The sequence below is a fragment of the Ochotona princeps genome, chromosome 6 (genome assembly GCF_030435755.1).
Source record: "Ochotona princeps isolate mOchPri1 chromosome 6, mOchPri1.hap1, whole genome shotgun sequence".
Lineage (NCBI taxonomy): Eukaryota > Metazoa > Chordata > Mammalia > Lagomorpha > Ochotonidae > Ochotona > Ochotona princeps.
The window spans coordinates 23,352,860-23,371,621 of NC_080837.1; the positions used below are offsets into that span (position 1 = coordinate 23,352,860).

The 18,762-nt window shown below is 41.2% G+C and overlaps 1 long non-coding RNA gene across 1 annotated transcript in view; it reads right to left on the reverse strand.

Annotated features, from left to right (window-relative positions):
• LOC131480532 (uncharacterized) overlaps nucleotides 1-15,584 on the reverse strand; it is a 126,085-nt gene extending 110,501 nt beyond the window's left edge. Inside the window, exon 1 of the long non-coding RNA XR_009245595.1 lies at nucleotides 15,408-15,584. This is a non-coding gene — a long non-coding RNA (uncharacterized LOC131480532). The remainder of the gene's footprint in view (nucleotides 1-15,407) is intronic.
• Between the last annotated feature and the right edge of the window lie 3,178 nt (nucleotides 15,585-18,762).

The window sequence follows — 18,762 nt, forward strand, 5'->3', positions numbered from 1 at the left end:
TAAATGACCGTGTGGCTATTTGGGGAGTGAGCCAGCAGTTAGAAGATCTCTTTCTCCGTCTCTCCAATTCTGTCAATCTACCTTTTAAACAATAAAATAAAGCTTTAATAATAACAACAACAACAATACTAACAACTCCAACCTGTTCATTACTCCCAGAGACACAAGAAAAACTGGGTAAAATACATTGGAAGAGGGCCCGGCAGTGTGGCATAGCAGCTAAAGTCCTTGCCTTGAACGCCCCTGGATCCCATATGGGCGCCGGTTCTTATCCCGGCAGCTCCACTTCCCATCCAGCTCCCTGCTTGTGGCCTGGGAAAGCAGTGGAGGACAGCCCAATGCCTTGGGACCCTGCACCCATGTGGGAGACCCGGAAGAGGTTCCAGGTTCCCGGCTTCAGATCGGCACAGCACCGACCGTTGTGCTCACTTGGGGAGTGAATCATCGGACGGAAGATCTTTCTCTCTGTCTCTCCTCTCTGTATATCTGACTTTGTAATAAAAATAAATAAATCTTTAAAGAAAAAAATACATTGGAAGAAAAAGTGTTTCAGTTAGCACTGAAGAATATCATCACCTTGTTTCTAGGAAGAAAAGATGTCTAACTTGGTACACCATTTCTGCCCAGTCGTATGATTCTCCTCCAGGAGGTGTGGCAATGCCAAGGGCTGGCTGAAAGCATAAAAGCAGCCTGTTACCAGGGAAGAAATCCTGCCAAATTTGAGGGATCTCTACAGAACAATTAGAGTCTTTCATCTTTGCCCGCTAATATGAGTGACTTTACCTGAACGAAGCAGGTTTTTTAAAAGGAACAAGAGCAGAAAGGATGGAGAGCTGGTGAGGAAGGGAACTGGGAAGATTCAGACTCAGGCTGCAGGGGATCTTCTGCTCTTGAAAGAAAGAGAATTCAGAGTGATGCTTCTCTAGCCAGGATGCACATTAGATTCCTCCAAGGGAGCTGCAAAACGTCAGTGTCTGGAGTCTATCATCAGAGACTCCTATTCTGCTTTCAGTGTAGCCCAGGTATTGGCATTTTTTTTAAACCTTCCTGGGTGGTTCAAACAGAGTTGACAGTCATTTCTTTGGTGACTGCCAAGTCCTCCATTGCAGGGAATCGGACAGGTCCAGGTTGAAGGTCCAACTCCATCTCACTTCCTAGCTGTGTCTTCCAATCTATGACCATTTCACCGTTGATTACAAATGGATAGATTGCTTGACACTTCCAGCGCTTGCATTTCAAACCATTCTACTTACAGAAATGAAACAAATAAAGAAAACTGTATGTACACATTCACCAGAGTAGAGAAAGCTAATACTTAACTACCTGAAGAAGGAAGAAACTGCTATAAAGCAATCCAGTATATACCATTGAACCCCAGCAAGGTTCTGAACAACAAATAAAAACAAGAATAGAATAAAATCATCAGGTACACATGCTGTCAAAAATCTACCTCCTATGCTTCCATATTTGGTAGGAAATGTGTTCCATCAACACTTGAGAGAACACAAAGAAATACATGGATATAGGATCCAGAAGATGGATCACACGCAGGAGTGAGGGAAACAAAATTGCCAGTGAGAGACTAAAGGGAAGTGTCTTTGTAACAAAGAAAGCAATCACTCCAGAGTGGAATGAGGCAGAGGAGTCCAGCAGGGAGGGCTCTGTGTAAGAGAACCAAAAGATAATTTGACTTGTTTGACAATATGGAGAGGAGCTTTATGCTTCCATGGGAAAGTCTGAGATTTCCTACTCTATGCACATAAAAAATTAAGCAAACAAATAGAAGTGATGGCACATTCCAAGGCAAACTGAAATAATATAAAGAAGGAAATATAATCCTACAATACTTTGAAAATACTGTTAATAGAAAGAATTATGTAGAGTCATTATAATATAAACACTGAATATCCAATTAAAATCTGAGAGTATGGAGGAACAGACACGGGAGGGGGTGGGTGAGGTATAAAAACTAAGCCACATTCTTCAGCAGATAATGTCTATTCCAAAAATGAAACAATGGCCCTAGAAGCATATTGTTTACAAATGTGGAGATGAAGAACTTAGAAAATTAAAGTCATTTGCTTTAAGAATGGGATTTGGGGTTGGAGAAACAATTGCTTTTGCTTAGTATACATCCAGTTGTATTTGGCTTTTTCTATTGTATACAAGCATTCCTTTATTGTAGGTCCTAACAAAATACCTTACATTTAATAAGACTTCAGTGAATGCTGGTTATTATGACAGGTTGAATATCCTTATATGAAATAGTTAGGGTGAGAAGATTTTTTTAATCTATCGTTTTATTTTTTTTAGATTTTGGATTACTTGCATCTGTGTAACAAATACCTTAGGATGGGACCCAAGTCTACACACAAAATTCATTCATATTTCATAGAACCCTCATACACATACCTCAAGGTAATTATTTACAGTATTTTTTTAAGCAATTTTGTGCATGAAACAAGGTTTCATTTTATGGGGTTTTCTACCTGTGGTGTTTTGTTGGTGCTGAAACAATTTCAGATTTTAGATGCTGGGATTAGGAATACTCAACTGGTTTATACTTTCTAGATTTAAAGTTGGACAAATGGAGACACTGTGGCTTTCCTAAAACATCCTCCCCTCAAATTATCAGAACTGAAACTAGAACCTCTTCATGCAAAGTATTGTAAAAGGCCATCTGTGTCAGATCCAGCAATGAGATGACCCCAAACTATTAGTTTGCAGACTGGTCAAGGTTGAAGGGAGAAGCAGTAGTTATGTGTATGTAACTATTTCACCAAGAGCACTCCACCAAACACCAAATTTAAAAGTTCCAGCAGCAGGCTTTCAAGCCAGTTTTTGTCATGTTGTTAATGTTTTTGTCATACTGTTAATGTTAGGTCATAAATATCAAGACATCACATACTAGAGTGCCTGGGTTTAAGTCCTGCATCCATTTCCCATTCCAGTTGACTGCTAATGCACAGCAGGTGAGGGCTCAAGTTCTTGGTTATTGCTACCCATGTGGGAGACAGAGATTGAGTTCAGCCTAGCCTAGCATAGTTGTGAGCATCTTGGGCGTGAATCAGGAGATGGAAGGCTTTCTCTCTCACTTTCCCTCTCTCTTTCCCTCTCTCCTCCCTCTCTGTTCCTTTCAGAATAAAGTAAAACTAAAATAAAATACTTTAAATGATTCATGTTTTAAAAAAATACTAAGAGCTGATGTGAGTGTATGCTCTCTAGAGGCCATGTATGCAATTCATCACACTTCCCTCTCTTGTTTTCAACTTTTCTCATTAGCCTATATTCATATTATTACATTAGAATCACTGAGGTAGTTGTGGTCACTGGCTCTACAGCGCTTTACTTGGGTCACGTTTTGTGGCTGTTGTTGTTTTTAAGAAGTTATATTCCCTGGCAGCATTACCAGCACACTCTTCTGGTGCCTTCTTCACCAACTAATGTCCAAACTACTCCAACCAATCAATGTTTGTGAGAGCTAGGGAGCTGGACATCTCCCTTTTACTACCACTGGTGTCCTTGGCAGGGGCTGGCCACACTGAACAAATTCACAGAATTGTAATGCTGAAGGCTATAAAAGGGTCTTTCCTGAAAATAAAAAAAAAATCAAGCTCAGCTGGATTCTGATTTAATAGTATCTGGCAAGCTAGCTATATTATTTTTGAACACACAGACATAAATTTGATATGAATAATAAAACTGAAGTATAACATGGACAAAGGAAATATAAAATTCACCTAATCTTCAAAAGAAATTCTATACTTGAATAATTAACTATGCTCTATTTATAAAACTAGAATAATTGAAAACAGGATTTTTGGTTGATTCATATAGCCTCTGAAATATTTATTATTGCAAGTCGAAAAGATCTGTCTGGGGTTTGTCACCGAAAATGTCTAAACTCGGTGTCCAGATGTTTATTTAAGTTGCTCCCACAGAGTTCTAATGTCAATACCAGAGGTTATCAGAGAGCATCGCTGTGTATCTTCCTTGACTAATATTCTCATTTCTTCTGTATCTTTGATGTTTTCTTTCATTAAAATTCCTGGCCCATACCCACAAAAATCTGCTGGGCTTGCATAAAAAATTAGTCTGCAGACCTGACATATGGTGATGCCCTATGTCTCCACAAAGATAATATTTATCAGCAGCTATCACTTAGGCATTACAATCAGCAGCATAGAATCAATTTAAGAGAATAGAAAAGAATACAGAATTCCTAACTTGCAGATTCTAACTTCCTGCCTGCCTCTTCTATTTTCTTCAGGTTGTGTCGAGCAAAGTTAGAGCAGGCGATGGGATTTCTCACCATGAGCTGTGTTCACTCTTCCCCTCCTTCATTCTCATATGCCCTGTCTTCTTCTGAAACCCTAAACTAAAACAATGTTAAAATGTTGGAAACCAGGCTTTCTGTCAAACTCACTTCCCAAAGTTTTTGCAGAATAAGCCACCTGGGAGAATATTATAAGAAGACATTAGATGATATTTTTGAGCTTTGTCTGAAAGTGGTGAAAGACAAAATGAGTTTATTTTGAGCTGACCAGATGGGATGTTTTTCAAATTAGCTGCTGAGCTGCTCAAAAGACACATGTGCTAAAAGTTCCTCCTCCCCAAAGCTAACTGAACATTATCAAAATGGTTAAAGCACCTAGAACCCAGAGAAAAGAGGAATTAAAGTTTGTGTTTGCATGAACACTCAAGACAGCCCTTTGTATCTAACAGCTGGTCCTGTATTTCAAGCTAGGATTAAAGGAAGGGTTAACACCAGCATGAGGTACACACTTCTAATCCTCTGCTGTTCGCTGCTTTAATTAGAATCAAATATGATTTGAACCCCAATAAAAAGTGAAGAAAACTTCAGAACTCAGATGAAAAACTACTACTAATAATAAACAATGCCATTTGGAAGGAAGAAAGGCACTCCTGGGAACTGCAGAAAGACTAATAGAAGGTATTATCAACAGGAAAATTTCTAGGTATGCTACTGATGTCATTAAATCATGAGATTCATAGATTCATGCAACACAGCTCGAGAGGCGAATTCCGAGCACAAAGTAGTCACTCGATAAATGTTCACTGGCTTTTCAGTGAACATCTAGTCCAACATTTCCCATCCTAATACCTATTCTATAAAATTGGGTCTCCAGGCAAATAGATTTTAGGGTGTAATGGGTTAAGTAAAATTAAATGAGCTCTTTAACCAGGATTTTGAAGTTCCATGAGGGAGAGAGAACAAAGTGGGGTAGAGACTACGTCATATTTCCCGATCTTCTTTAACCCTCTATCTCAGGACTTCTGTTTTAAAAGACAGACTTTGGAACATATGACCCAGGTCTAACTCCTTCATTTTAGAAACTGAGCAACTGGAATCCCTAGAAGCTAAGTGATTTCATTAAGAAAAACAAGAACTCTTGTCACTCCCTCATCTTTCTTCATTACCCTGTCCCATCCCCATCCTACGGTTTATCTTCACTCCTAGCACAAGAACCCAGCCATCTTCTTCAGGGTACTTTTTTTTTTTTTAAGATTTATTTTTACTGGAAAGTCAGATATACAGAGAGGAGGAGAGACAAAGAGAAAGATCTTCTGTCCAATGTTTCACTCTCCAGTGACTGCAATGGCCGGAACTGAGTCAGTCTGAAGCCAGGAGCCTAGAACCTCTTCTGGGTCTCCCACGTGGGTGCAGGGTCCCAAGGCTGTGGGCCGTCCTCGACTGTTTTCTCAGGCCACAAGCAGAGAGCTGGATGGGAAGCAGGACTGCTGGGATTAGAACCGGTGCCCATATGGGATCCAGGTGCGTTCAAGGCGAGGACTTATTTTCACTTTAACTTGAACCCAGAGAGAACATGTTTTAAACCCAACAGTTGAAGCAATGAAGATTACCTGGTCATGTGCTATAATAATTTTAGCACTACATGATCTCTGTGAAGTATAGGAACTGAGTCAAGACCAGCTAATAGGTGAGGAGGGAAAATTGAGTAGAATTCGTATTTGTACAACACTCTTCCATTGTATTTCCCACATTTGTTCATATTAGAATTCCCATCAGACAGTTAACTTTTAAAAATTCAAGAATGAATCCTATGGTCTTCTGCAGGGTTTGTGCAATGAATGAATGACCAAATATCAACAAGCTTGTCTTGTCTCAGACAACTTCTTGGTTCTCTGAAGGAGGGAATAACGAGACACCCCTGTGCCCATTGGCACAAGAAGAAAAAAAACAGCTTCTGTTCCCAAATGAGATAGAAGCTGAGATAAGAGGGATGGGCAGAGGCTATCACATGGGGTGATGGACCAAGCAACCGCATGGGCTGGCATTTTCGTTGGTAGTTTTGTAAAAATAGCAACAAAATAGGAAGAAGGGGGTAAGTCGTAGGCAAGACAGAATTTTACAAACTGGTTTGACTCTTGTCAATGCTGCCCATGTTTTGTTAAAATATAGAATTTAGTTGGGAGACAAGGTAAATTTAATTGGGATTTGTATCTAAAGTCAGCAGTGAGAGTAATCTTTTCTACATTATCTTGTTGGCCTGAAAATCTGGAAATAGTTAACAATTGTACTTGGAAGGGACACACAGTGGATAAATCAGGTCCAGCCCTCTAGTGGTGAAAGCCCACAGTAAGGTTCTTCAAAGCGCCCCTTGGTGGGGGAAGATTTGCCTATGGAAACTTGGGAACTGCTTACTGTCCCTTTCTAGTCTTACAATGCGAACACGTGAATTTTATCTCAGAACATGTGAATTTGACTATACAACACTTTTCATATTAATAATTTACACAATGCATCCACATGGGAAAATCTTCTGGAAAGAAAATGCATGAGTGAGGGCCCGGCGCGATAGCAGAGTGGTTAAGGTCCTCGCCTTGCATGCACCAGGATCCCATATGGGCACCGGTTCTAATCCCGATGGCCCTGCTTCCCATCCAGCTCCCTGCTTGTGGCCTGGGAAAGCAGTCAAGGACTGCCAAATTCTTGGGACCCTGCACCCGCATGGGAGACCCAGAAGAGCTCCTGGCTCCTGGCTTCGGACTGGCTCAGATCCGGCCATTGCAATCACTTGGGCAGTGAACCATCAGATGGAATATCTTTCCCTCAATGTCTCTCCTCCTCTCTGTATATCTGCCTTTCCAATAAAAATAAATAAATCTTAAAAAAAAAGAAAAAAAGAAGATGCATGGGTGAAATGTGAAAAGATCTATTTGGACTTTGGATCTACTAAGCCAAAAATTCTTGAAAAACAGATGTGGCTAAGAGCATTTAAACAATCAGGTGTATTATTGATGCTATTCTCAATTAAGCAACCACTTTCTAAAGGAAGAATTTCGCTTTCCTTTAAAGAATCAGTATGATGGAGAGCATGGCGCTGAAAGACAACACACACACACACACACACACACACACACACACACAAACACACACATTCATGAATTCAACCCAGGTACGTATTTCTGGGATCCAGAGAGGGGGCAGTTCCAAGAGAAGGAATGTGGCAGGACCTCTTGATGAAATAACCCATCTGGGACCTGAGAAATCTGGATTCAATTCTTGACTTCATCTCTAGCTCACCACATAATTAAGGGGGCAAATCAGCTAATCTCTCTGTCCTTCACTTTGTCCTCCAAAACGATAGTATCTGGCCTCTCCCCACTTCTCAGGAATGCTATGTCAGCAGACACTGGGACATGGGCCTCAGAGGCCAATTACACGAGGGCGGAGGGAGCTGTGCCCAGCCTCAGCTGCCCTTCTGCCCCTGCCTGTCTCACAAATTAATATCTATGGTCACACAGGGTTGGCCTGAAGGAGTGTGAATGAATTTCAGACAACTCAGAGCTCTTCCCTACTGTTGATGAGGAAAAGCAACAGCACTTTGTGAAGCACACATTTTGTCTCATTGCATACTACTATACTATCTGCATCATGAAAAGATGGCATGATTGGCACATTCAGGGCAATAACCTGCTACAGAAGAAACATCCACCGGACAGTCAGGAAATCTGGGTCCTAGCTTGGCTTTGGCATCTGTGTGACCTTGGACACAGTCCCTAAAATAACAGCTACTGTGTACTGGTGGCTTATATTATACCAGGCAAAGAGGAGTATGAATTCCTGTGCTAGTATGCCTGACATACAACCGTCAGTGCTCAGTAAATGCTAGCAATTAATATAATCATTTAGCTTAATTTCCTGATTCTTTTGTGAGTGAAGTCCATAATGGGATTGCTAATCCTTCCCATTATGTAGGTAGGAAAGCTGAGGGTCGGAGATGTGGCTGCTCTAATGCCGTTCCTCAGTAGCCCCCTTTGAGCATGAAAAATACATTCCCCTCAGCTTCTAGGAGAGCTGGCAAAGGCCTTCAGCTGTCAGCTCTCCTTGGAGACTGTTCTAGCAAAAGGAAAGTGGCTTGCCCAAGGCTGTGTGTCCTTCCAGGGGCAGCCCACACTCAAGGACTGATCCTACACCGTAAGCATGCCTGGCTTCCTTCTGTTGGGCTGCTATAACATATATATATATAACATATAACAACAACTGCATTCCCTCACAGCTGTGGGGGCCAAAAGCCTGAAATCAAGGTGTCAGCAAGCTGATTCCTTCTTGAGGCGCTAAGGAAGAGTCAGTGCCGTGTCTCCTTACCAGGTTCTGGCAGTTGCAGGCATTCTTTGGCATCTGTCTTTCCATGGCCCTGATATCCCTCCCTTTGTCTTGTGAGGACACCTGTAATTGGCATTAGGGCTCACTCTGAATACAGTGATCTTTCCTTGAGACCTTACAACTATTGCATTTGCAAAGAGCCTATTTCGAAACAAATTCACACTAACTGCAACAAAAGGTTAGGACCAGGATCCATCTTTGGGGCCCCACTATTCAATTCTATACAACCCTCAGGAAAACTGTCCAGAAAAGCTGTCCAATCTTCCCGTGAGGCCCTTGTTGAGACCTCATCATAGCCTGACTTCTCTTTATCCACTCTGCTTCCTTCCCTTTCTTTTTCCTCATGATTTTTCCAGGAGCTATCCTTAATGAAATGTCCTATGTTTCATTCTCCATTTCTGAGTTTGTAATAATAAACATGTCAAAGTCCCAGAATTTCAATGTGACTCACGTGTTTTCTAAGTGTTTTTGGAGTTCTAATTTAATTCTATGAGTGCTCCTGCCAAACACAACTATCTTCTCACCATTTCCAATGCTCTGTATTGTCCTGCCTTCACTAATGCTGGACCTAAACACTCAACATCCCACCAGTCCACATGCCACCTAGGTTCAATGTTGAGGCCAAACATCTCCTTCCTGTCTGGAAATGAGGTTCTCCTGCCCCCGCCCCCCGTGCTTTTTGCTAACACTAATGTGTGCCTCTAAGTCCAGCCTAAACCTGCTGCACATCAGGACTAACCCTGTTCACCTGTAACTGCATCCCCCAAGATTCTGTCATTGTTCAGCTTCTCATCCTGTTTTTTTCTCTCCCAGGGCAGCTGCTCAGTGGGATTAAGCCACTTTCCTCATTCATATAAGGAGCCTCATCATGCAGTCAGTCCTAACCTCTCTTCAACATCAGGCTTGCTTTCCCAATTCCCCCTACACCTGTCTGCAAAATCGCCCACATGTCACTACAAATGCAAGTCCAAAGCTGAATACTTATGTCTTCACGTCACCAAGCATGTCCTGAGTCTGTGAAGTCGGTTCTTTCCACCCTGGCTTCCAAAAGTAGGAACCAGAGTGTAACAGAACAACCTCCAGTGCAATGTCCAGGTCTTAGTCTACAAACTGCTGCTTCTATGCACATAAAATAAGAAGCAATGCTTTTCGGAAGGCTCATGAGCCAGTTTGATTTTCCTCTTCTCTTTTATAAAGTAGTGTTTCAGAGAAAGGATCAGTACAGTAGTGAGATGCAACCCTTCTCAGGCAGACATGCTAGAAGCAGGAAGAGTAACAGCTGAAAGTCATTGCAGAGAAGCTATCCCATGCTCACAATCAGCTTATAACAATGTGGTAACATTGCCGCTACTCCCATTTTTCATGCTGAGTCTAGAATGCTTAAACAGCTTGCCCACGTTAGGCTGAGAGAAAGCTACGGGTCCAAGTGCTGGATCAGTCCTCCAGGCAAAGCAGTGGCTGTGGATGGTGGCTTCTTAAGGTGAGGGTGAGACAGGCTCTTTTCCTGGGCTCTTTTCCTACTCCTTGTCCTCTGTTTTGAATCCTCTCTTATTAAGGGAAGGATTTGGGAAAGCAGCAGCAGCAGCCTGTGGTATGTGACACATTTTACTCACTGCATGTAAGATGCACATTACTTAGCAGAGTGCCTGGCCCAAGTCCCAGCTGTGCTTCTAATTCTATCTTCCTGCTAATGTATACCCTGGGAGGCAAAAGGTGATGACAACAATACCTGGGTCCCAGGGCCTGGCATGGTGGCCTAGTGGCTAAAGTCTTCGCCTTGCAATCTCCAGAATCCCATATGGGTACCAGTTCGTGTCCCGGCTGCTCCACTTCCCATCCAGCTCCCTACTTGTGGCCTGGGAAAGTGGTAGAGGATGGTCCAAAGCCTTGGGACCCTACACCTGTGTGGGAGACTCAGAAGAGCTCCTGGCTCTTGGCTTCAGATTAGTTCAGCTCTGGTCATTGGGGTCACTTGGGAAGTGAACCAGCGGACAGAAGATCTTCCTCTCTGTCTCTCCTCTGTAAATCTGCCTTTCCAATAATAAATATTTAAAATAAATATTTAAAAACCCACAATTATTTAAAAAAACAAAACAGGAAAAAACTTGTGTCCCTGTCTCTCACAAGTTTCTTCTACCTGGCTCACAACCAGCTGTTGTATGAATTTAGGGGAGTAAACTGACAGAACAAAAGATATCTTTTCATGTCTCTATTTATTTCTCTGCCTTTCAAATCAATTATTTAAAAAAAATTTTTTTAAAGAGTGAGCTAGGTTGTCATAGTGCTGCTTACTGTCAGATCCAGAGAGCAGGATCTGCCCTTGGACCCAGTGCAAGGGCACTGGTGACATGAAACCAGCTTACTCCCCTTTGCCATCCTTGCTGGGCGCCCACAGCAAAGCAGGCACTGACTGGAATGCAAACAAACAGTGCAAAAGGAAAGGCAGTAAGGGAAATTGAAAAGGGCACTTGACTTGGAGGAAAACAGATGCAGGTCTTCAAAGTGTGTGACCTTGAGAGGCACTCACTGGCAGGCAGTTTCCCTCTCTGGAGAATGCTGGAATAAAATACCTACCCCCTAGAGGAGGGGTGAAGATTAAGAGAGACCACAGATGCAAAACCATTTCCTCACCAACAAATTGCTGTGGAGGTGGGAGGTGCTACGACCACACAGGGAAGAGGCTCAAGTATGACGAGGCCAGTTCCACAAGCCCTCCCTTCCTCTTTATCTGCTCATTTTCTCATCCCCACTTACTCATGTGTGCACCCAGTTACTAAAATATTACTGGCTGCCTTCTCTGTTACTAGCACTATTTCAGGCCAGAGATTTAGTAATAAACAAATAAAAGTCCTTGTATTCATATTGTGGTGTGGGAAGTCAGAAAATAAATAACTTAGAAATTGCTCCCATTCCAGAGAGAAACATAGAGGAACAAAGGGGGCTTATTTCAAATTTAATGACATCCTTGGTAAGATGACATCTGAATAGACACTTGTAGAAACAGGGAGGCGAATCCTTTTGGTCTCTGGGAAAGGAACCATTAGGGCAGAGAGTACAGCTATGGGAGGGTCCCTTTGTGGGGAGCATCAGCTGTCACAGCAACAGCAAGGAGCCTACGTGACTAGAGAGGAGTGACAGTCGGAGATGCTGAGGACATGAAATTTCGCAATTGTCACAAGGACTTTAGTTATTATTTCAAGGCAGAAGGCAGCCACTACAGGACTCTGGGCAGAGGAACAAACTGATCTGTATCTTTACAACTCACACTGGTTATCGTAAGGCTCCACTGTCATGTGGGTAAAGGCAGAAGCAGAGCAGGATGAAGGTTTGTGCACCTATCCAGGCCTCAGAGTGTGGTAGCTCCTTGGACCACAAAATTCCACTTTTCTCCAGATTTGTATTTATATTTATTTGAGAGACAGAGAAAGCTTCCATCTAATGATTCACCCCCCCCAACATTCGTACTGGCCAGGAAAGGATAGCTGAAACCAGCAATGCACTTAGTCCAGGTGTCCCAAGCAGCAGGAACCTGACTATATCAGTTGTCACCTGATGCACTGCAGGGTACATATTAGCAAGAAGTGGGTTTTTGAAGTGAGAGCCAGAATTTGACCCCAGGCACTCCAGTGTAGGATGGGGGCATCTTAACCACTGGGCCAAATGCCCACCACAATATTTCTGTCTCGGGCCAGCACAGCAGCCTAGTGTCTAAATCCTGCTTTGCACCAGGATCCTTGGATGCTGGTTCATGTCCTCGCTGCTCCACTTCCCATCCAGAGCCCTGCTCATAGCCTGGAAAGGCAGAAGAGGATGGCTCAAAGCTTTGGGACCCTGCACCCATGTGGGAGATCCAGGGACGGGGGGAACTCCTGGCTTCAGATCAGCTCAGCTCTGGCCATGGTGGCCACTTGGGGAATGAAGCTCCTTCTGTCTCTCCTTCTCTCTGTATATTTGCTTTTCCAGGTAAACTGGAATGTATAGTGGTGGAGTAATGGAGACTATCATATCCAGATGTGAAGACACAATGCAACATGCATCTCTGCTTCCAAATAAAAGACGGATTCCCAATGAAAGTCCTGGGTATATTTAGACAATGGGATAGACTGTCTGACATTGTCTGTACCAGCAATGTTGGGGCACACTTAAATAGCAGACTGATGGAATTGTAATCCTTATGAAGAGTTGTGACATTATGAGAAAAGTCAACTGGGGGGTAGAAATTGGGGGGAGGGAAATCCCAAACTACACAGAATTGTACGATAAATTTCAAAAATAAAAATTTTAAAAGGCTGAAAATTAATAAATAACAATGTTATAAGATAAAAAATAAATAAAAATGTGATGTTTAAAAAAATAAAATAAAAAACAAGATTTCCATCTCAAGATGAGTATTTTGGGAGATTAAGATGACTAGCCTCAATCCTTTGGGATAGTAGGACATTCAAATCCCTAGATCAATATTGTTCTTACCAACTCTGCTGTGGCCACCAACACTATCCACAGTATTCCCTGATCCCTAGCCCAGGAGTCCAGTTAGCTCTGGTGACTCTTGTTGCAGCCGAGTTCAGAGGTGAGGTCTGAGCTGGGTGTAGGAGTTTTGGAGTCACCATGTATTTAAAACCACGAGGCTGATGAAATCACCAAGGGAGTGAGCACAGATGGAGAACAGGACAGAACCTGGGACATTTCAACATTTGGTGACCGGCTAAGCAGAAGTAGCCACTGAATCCCTCTGAGAAAATGGCTTTCTAGAAACCAGGAGGAAAAAAAGTTTAAGCAAGAGGGAGTTACCAACTATGTTAAACATTGTTGAGATGTCAAGAAAAGGTAGAACAAGGAATTGCTAAATCTAACAGCAGGAGGGTAACTGGTGACCCTGACTAAAAGCCTTTTGGGGAGAATGCTGGAGCAAACGTTGGAACTGAAGCATGTTCAGAAGAAAATGGGGAAACAAAAGACCCTGCAACGGACATTTCCCACACAACCCTCGTTGCTGCCCCGTACTTGGTCAGTGTCCATCCTGCCTGCTTTCATCCTGGGTTCTCCTTTTCTCCATTTTCCATTTCCCCTCTTCACTCCTGCTACACTTTGACCACTGAAAATGTGTCTTTTCCATTTCTCACATCCTTACACCCTGTTTTCCTTCAGGATATTTATAACATCATTTGAAGACCATACAAAAATATCAACTTAAAAATTAGTCTGCTATAGATTTGTTGAATTTCAAGTCCTGTATGTGGTTGTCTTGGCAGGGCCAAACCAAAGAACACTACAGCCCACAGGCCAGACATTCTCCGCCCCTGATAATAAATTTAAGTAAACATTTCAATAGTTTTAAAATTAGAAAACACATTTCTGGCACTGTGCTTTTTCAGCAGCTTTGCAATATAACATGTTGAAGAATTAACTTACTCCATATCCAGGATGAACATTGGGCTAGGGCAGAAAGAGCAGAGTCGGCTGTCAGGACCAGCTGCCCAACCACAGGTGAGTCACCACTCTCCTAAGTGCTTTAGTTTCTCTTTTTCAGGATACAGAATAAAGGATAACTAAGCTTCCTTCCTTCACTAAGAAATAAAGATGTTAATTCAAGGTAAGATTTGGTTTCCGTTGTCAGCTGTCTCCTAAATGGTGCTACATTTTGCTCCTACTAAAAGTACCTGAGGGTCAGAAGAAAATTTTTTTAAACAAAATAATCAATAGGAGATAGGCTTTCATTTGCACAATGCAATCACTAGAAGTTACTTACTGCAATAAATATACGTGGTACTGATAAAAGAGTACCAATCTATTTAGCAGCAATATTTTCAGATAAGATTTCTAAGCACTGAGCTAAGTTTCCGTCTTTTAAAAAGACTTCTGTAATTCTGTAAATAAGGACTTGATTTATAATTTTCATTCTTCTGCCTTAATAATGTAAAAATTTTCCATACAAAGCTGGGTCTCTCCTTAGCTCAATGTCCTACTTTCCCCTTGTCAGAATAACTTTCTGAGGGACTCACTATTGTTCTCAGTTAATTTTAACACTAAATTAAAAGTTTCATATGGTGGTGATTTTAAAACATTTCACTTCATAGGCAAAAGGAATCTCCTAAACTGCTTCAAGCATAATTGTTACCATCGTTACAATAAGGTTTTCATATAAAATCCTTTGGCTTTCAAAGTGCTCCATAAAGACCATACTTTGAAATTTTTCCTTTCTGAACATACCCCATACATTAGATAAGGGGTTGCTGACCTCATCTTAGAGATTTAATAGTCAGGAGAGTACATAACTTCCCACTGGATTCAAAGGAAATAGTGGCATTTAAATCCTAAATCTAATAATCTAAATGCTATTCCAGTGGCTTACCCTTTCTTTTCCTTTATTTTTTTTTATTCCAAGGTTTCTAAAATCATCTGGGAAGTAATAGATCATATTTAATTGTACAGCCTTTCAAACTCTGCTCTCACAATCGCGTCTGATTTGTGGTCTGGCTGTGGTTCAGTATCATCCAACACTAGGTTTTTTTCATCAGCCCAGTATTAAAGCTTCCTCACTTTAGCCAGGAATTAAAATAGCTTTTTAAGTTTCTCCCTGCAGTCCAACAGCCAGCCAATAATGAGATTTGCCATGATTTTAACATGACCATACATGCTCCCCATAAAAGCTGGTTATATAATTCTTTCATTTGTTTAGGACAGGCATTCCCAGGTTCCCCTGTACAGACAACTGCTTTTCCCCTTAACTTTACTCTTATTTAGTGTGACAAACCTGGCCCTCCTGAGTAAAACCTGTGATACCGATGACACCTTTCCTCGATATCTTCCAGTAAGTCTTATGCAGCAAACTATCAAGTAAGGAGGGAGGAGTGAAGACAGCTGCAGTGGCTGAAATGGTCACAGAGTCCTAAAATGATTAAAAACAAAACATCCCATAAGAAATCAAAAGAAAGTTCTTTGGTTGTTTAAGACCTAGAGACATAACAAACCCCTGCAGAAGAATCTGAGCTCTCACAGAGCCTCACATATTTTAAAGCCTGAATGCAAACTTGATTTGTAGTATTCATTTGCAAGGCCTTGCAATCCATGGCCCAAACCTTGAATGCTAGGTTCATTGCTTGGCTGCCTTTGTGTGACCTTGAACAAATTAACTTATTCCCAGTTATAGAAAACAGAGACTGACCCTACAAGATACCTACCCTCCACATTGGCTCACAATTCTCCTGGCTCCTGAGAAAATACAATGTGGGATAGCATATGTCTTATAAAAATGTAGTATCACTCTTATAGATGACAATTATATAATGAGATTAATCCCTATAGTCTTCCACAGTTCAGGTTAAGACCCTGATAAGCACTAAAATGTGCTTACTTGTGTCTCTAGACATACACTTGAACATTGAAGGCACAGTTCACAATGACTGCAGTCACTCCCTATTTTTATTTCAAATTTCAATTTAGCTTCATAAAACCCTTTTTCTTCCTTACTTGCTGTATCTTCTCAATCCCAACTGCACAAAATTGTGAGTATTCATACTGAAATAAACAATTATAGAAAGAGTGTGCTTTCCTCTATCTACTAAGTTTTGAAATATATTTGGGGGCCAGAGTGGGTGGCAGCAGTTGGCAGAGTCAAGCTGCTGCCTGCGAGGCCCATATCCTATACTGGAGTGCAGGAGTTTGAGTTCCAGCTCCATTCCTGAAACCAGTTTCTTGCTAATGCACACCCAGGGAGTCAGGTGATAGCTCAAGTGATTGACTAGCTGCCATCCATTTGGGGGACTCTGAGGTCCTGATTCTTAGCTCTCAATTGGCCCAACTCTCTTATGGGCATTTGAGGCATGAACGAACACGATGGAGATCTTTATCTGTTTCTGCCTTTCAAACAAAATAATGTAGACAGAAATAAAAAAAAAAAAAATTAGCTGATGATGACAGAATAACAAGCATTTATGGAAAGAAAAATGAGGAAGGATTTGTACTACCAAAGACTTTTTTTCCCAGAACATGACAAACTGCCTGTAAAATTTGTATGAAAATGTAAAAAGCCAAAAACAGCCAACTCATGTTGAACAATAAATGACTGATCTTGCTCTACCTATGTCACAAAGCCACAAATAAGGCAGTGTGTAATGCTAGCACCAACAAGTTAATGGAAACAAACGGAGAATCCAGAAAGCAACACAGACATATTGACACACACAGGAGCAGCTGAGAATGGCTCTTTTTTTCTCCACACAGCTAAAACCCCTTCCTCAGTCATGAATATACTCAGAATCAAAGAGCTGAAGAAGGCAAAATTGTCTAACTTTCAATTTTAAAAGATTTTAAAAGAATATAACTTCTTGGGCTTGTGCTGTGGTGATTAAGCTTCTATCTGTAGAACTGACATTTGGGCACTGGTTCCAATCCTGGCTGCTCTACTTCCAATCCAGCTCTCTAATGATGTACCTGAGAAGGCAGCATTAGTTGATGACCCAAGTGCTTGGCACCCTGCATCATGTGGGAGACGTGAGAAGCTCCTGTATCAGCTCTGGTCATTGCAACTGTTTGGAGAGTGAACCAAGAGATAAAGATCTCTCTCTCTAACTATTACACATATAAGATACAGAAGGCACTAGGCATAAAAGGTGAACCTGCCACTAAACTTCATTCATTTCTATTGGTTATTATACCATGAAGCAAATGGACAGTGTTTCCTATAAAAGACAGGGGATGTTTATAACAAATCTATGAAAATCTTTGACCAAACACCAAATAATAACCTCCAGAGTATCTGCTAATCCATGAGGGGAAAAACTGACATCTGACACAAAGTGATGGGAAAGAGACAAATGACTCCAACATGCATTTCTAAAACAAATCCAGCAGCTTAAAAAAAAAGTCTTCCCATTAAGGGAAATGTAAAATAAAACCACCATGATCTGCCACTATTTAACATTGCATCAGCTAAAATTAAAAAAATCTGGCAATATCAACTGCTGACAAATTGGAATTCTCATACCATAGGATAGGGTTGTGGGAATACACAATGTTAGACATTCGTATCTTAAAAGCCAACAATTCCCCTCCTGAGTATATCTTCTATAGAAACACATTCATGCAGACAAAGCAGTCCATCACAACACTGATTACCATAGTCAGACACCAAAAATACCATATGATTGCCTAGCATATAAAATAAATGCAGCTTACGATGAAACAGCTCATTATACACCTTCATGTGACATGAATTTCATGAACTATTAATTCAGGACACTAGACATAATACAGAACGAATTATTAAAAGTAGAAAGAAGGCAAAACAAACTACGTTCATATGTAACTGGGTGAAGTAACTTTTTAAAAACAAAGGGGAGAAATGCCATGAGGTGAGGATGGTAGTTCTGAAGGATGGCAGCATCAAGGGGGGTCTGGACAGTCTATGGAGCGAGTGCTAGCAGTAGCTTCTCTGTGTCTGCTTCATGACCACAAAGCTGTGGCTTTACCCATTAAACCACACGTTTTATACACTTTTCCGTATGTTGTATTTCACATTTAAAGTAACGGGATGACTTGTACTACCACAAACTGACATCAACGAACTCCCTGTTGATAGAATGTAAACAATTAGAAAGCTTCTCAGATATAGGCCCAAGACATAAAGAGCATGAATATTCTATAATAGTATTACCAATCAAGAGAGGGCAAATAGCGATTTATGATACTGAACCAACTGGAAACTAGAAAACTGGAAAAGTAATACCCTATCTCTTACAAAGTCCCAAAACAAATTGCACAGATTTTTATTCCAAATTTGGATGAGTTAAGGGAGTTGATTGCACAGATGCAAAGATAGACTCCTAAAAAGCAAAACAACTTCACGTCAAAACACCACAAGCTACAAAAATTCAGTGAAGCAACACACATGAGAAAATCCTTAAGAAGTTGTAAAACAGAGAAAACTGGTAACACAAAAAGTGGCATAAGCAAATCTCAGAATATAAATGGCCCATAAACACGAAAAACATTCTACCTTCACTAAGTTATCAGATTTTAAATGCAGCCCCTCTGTAATTATTTAATCTGAAATTACTTTAAAATTCTTTATTTCTCGGAATTTAAGATACAGCTAGTAAGAATCTAAA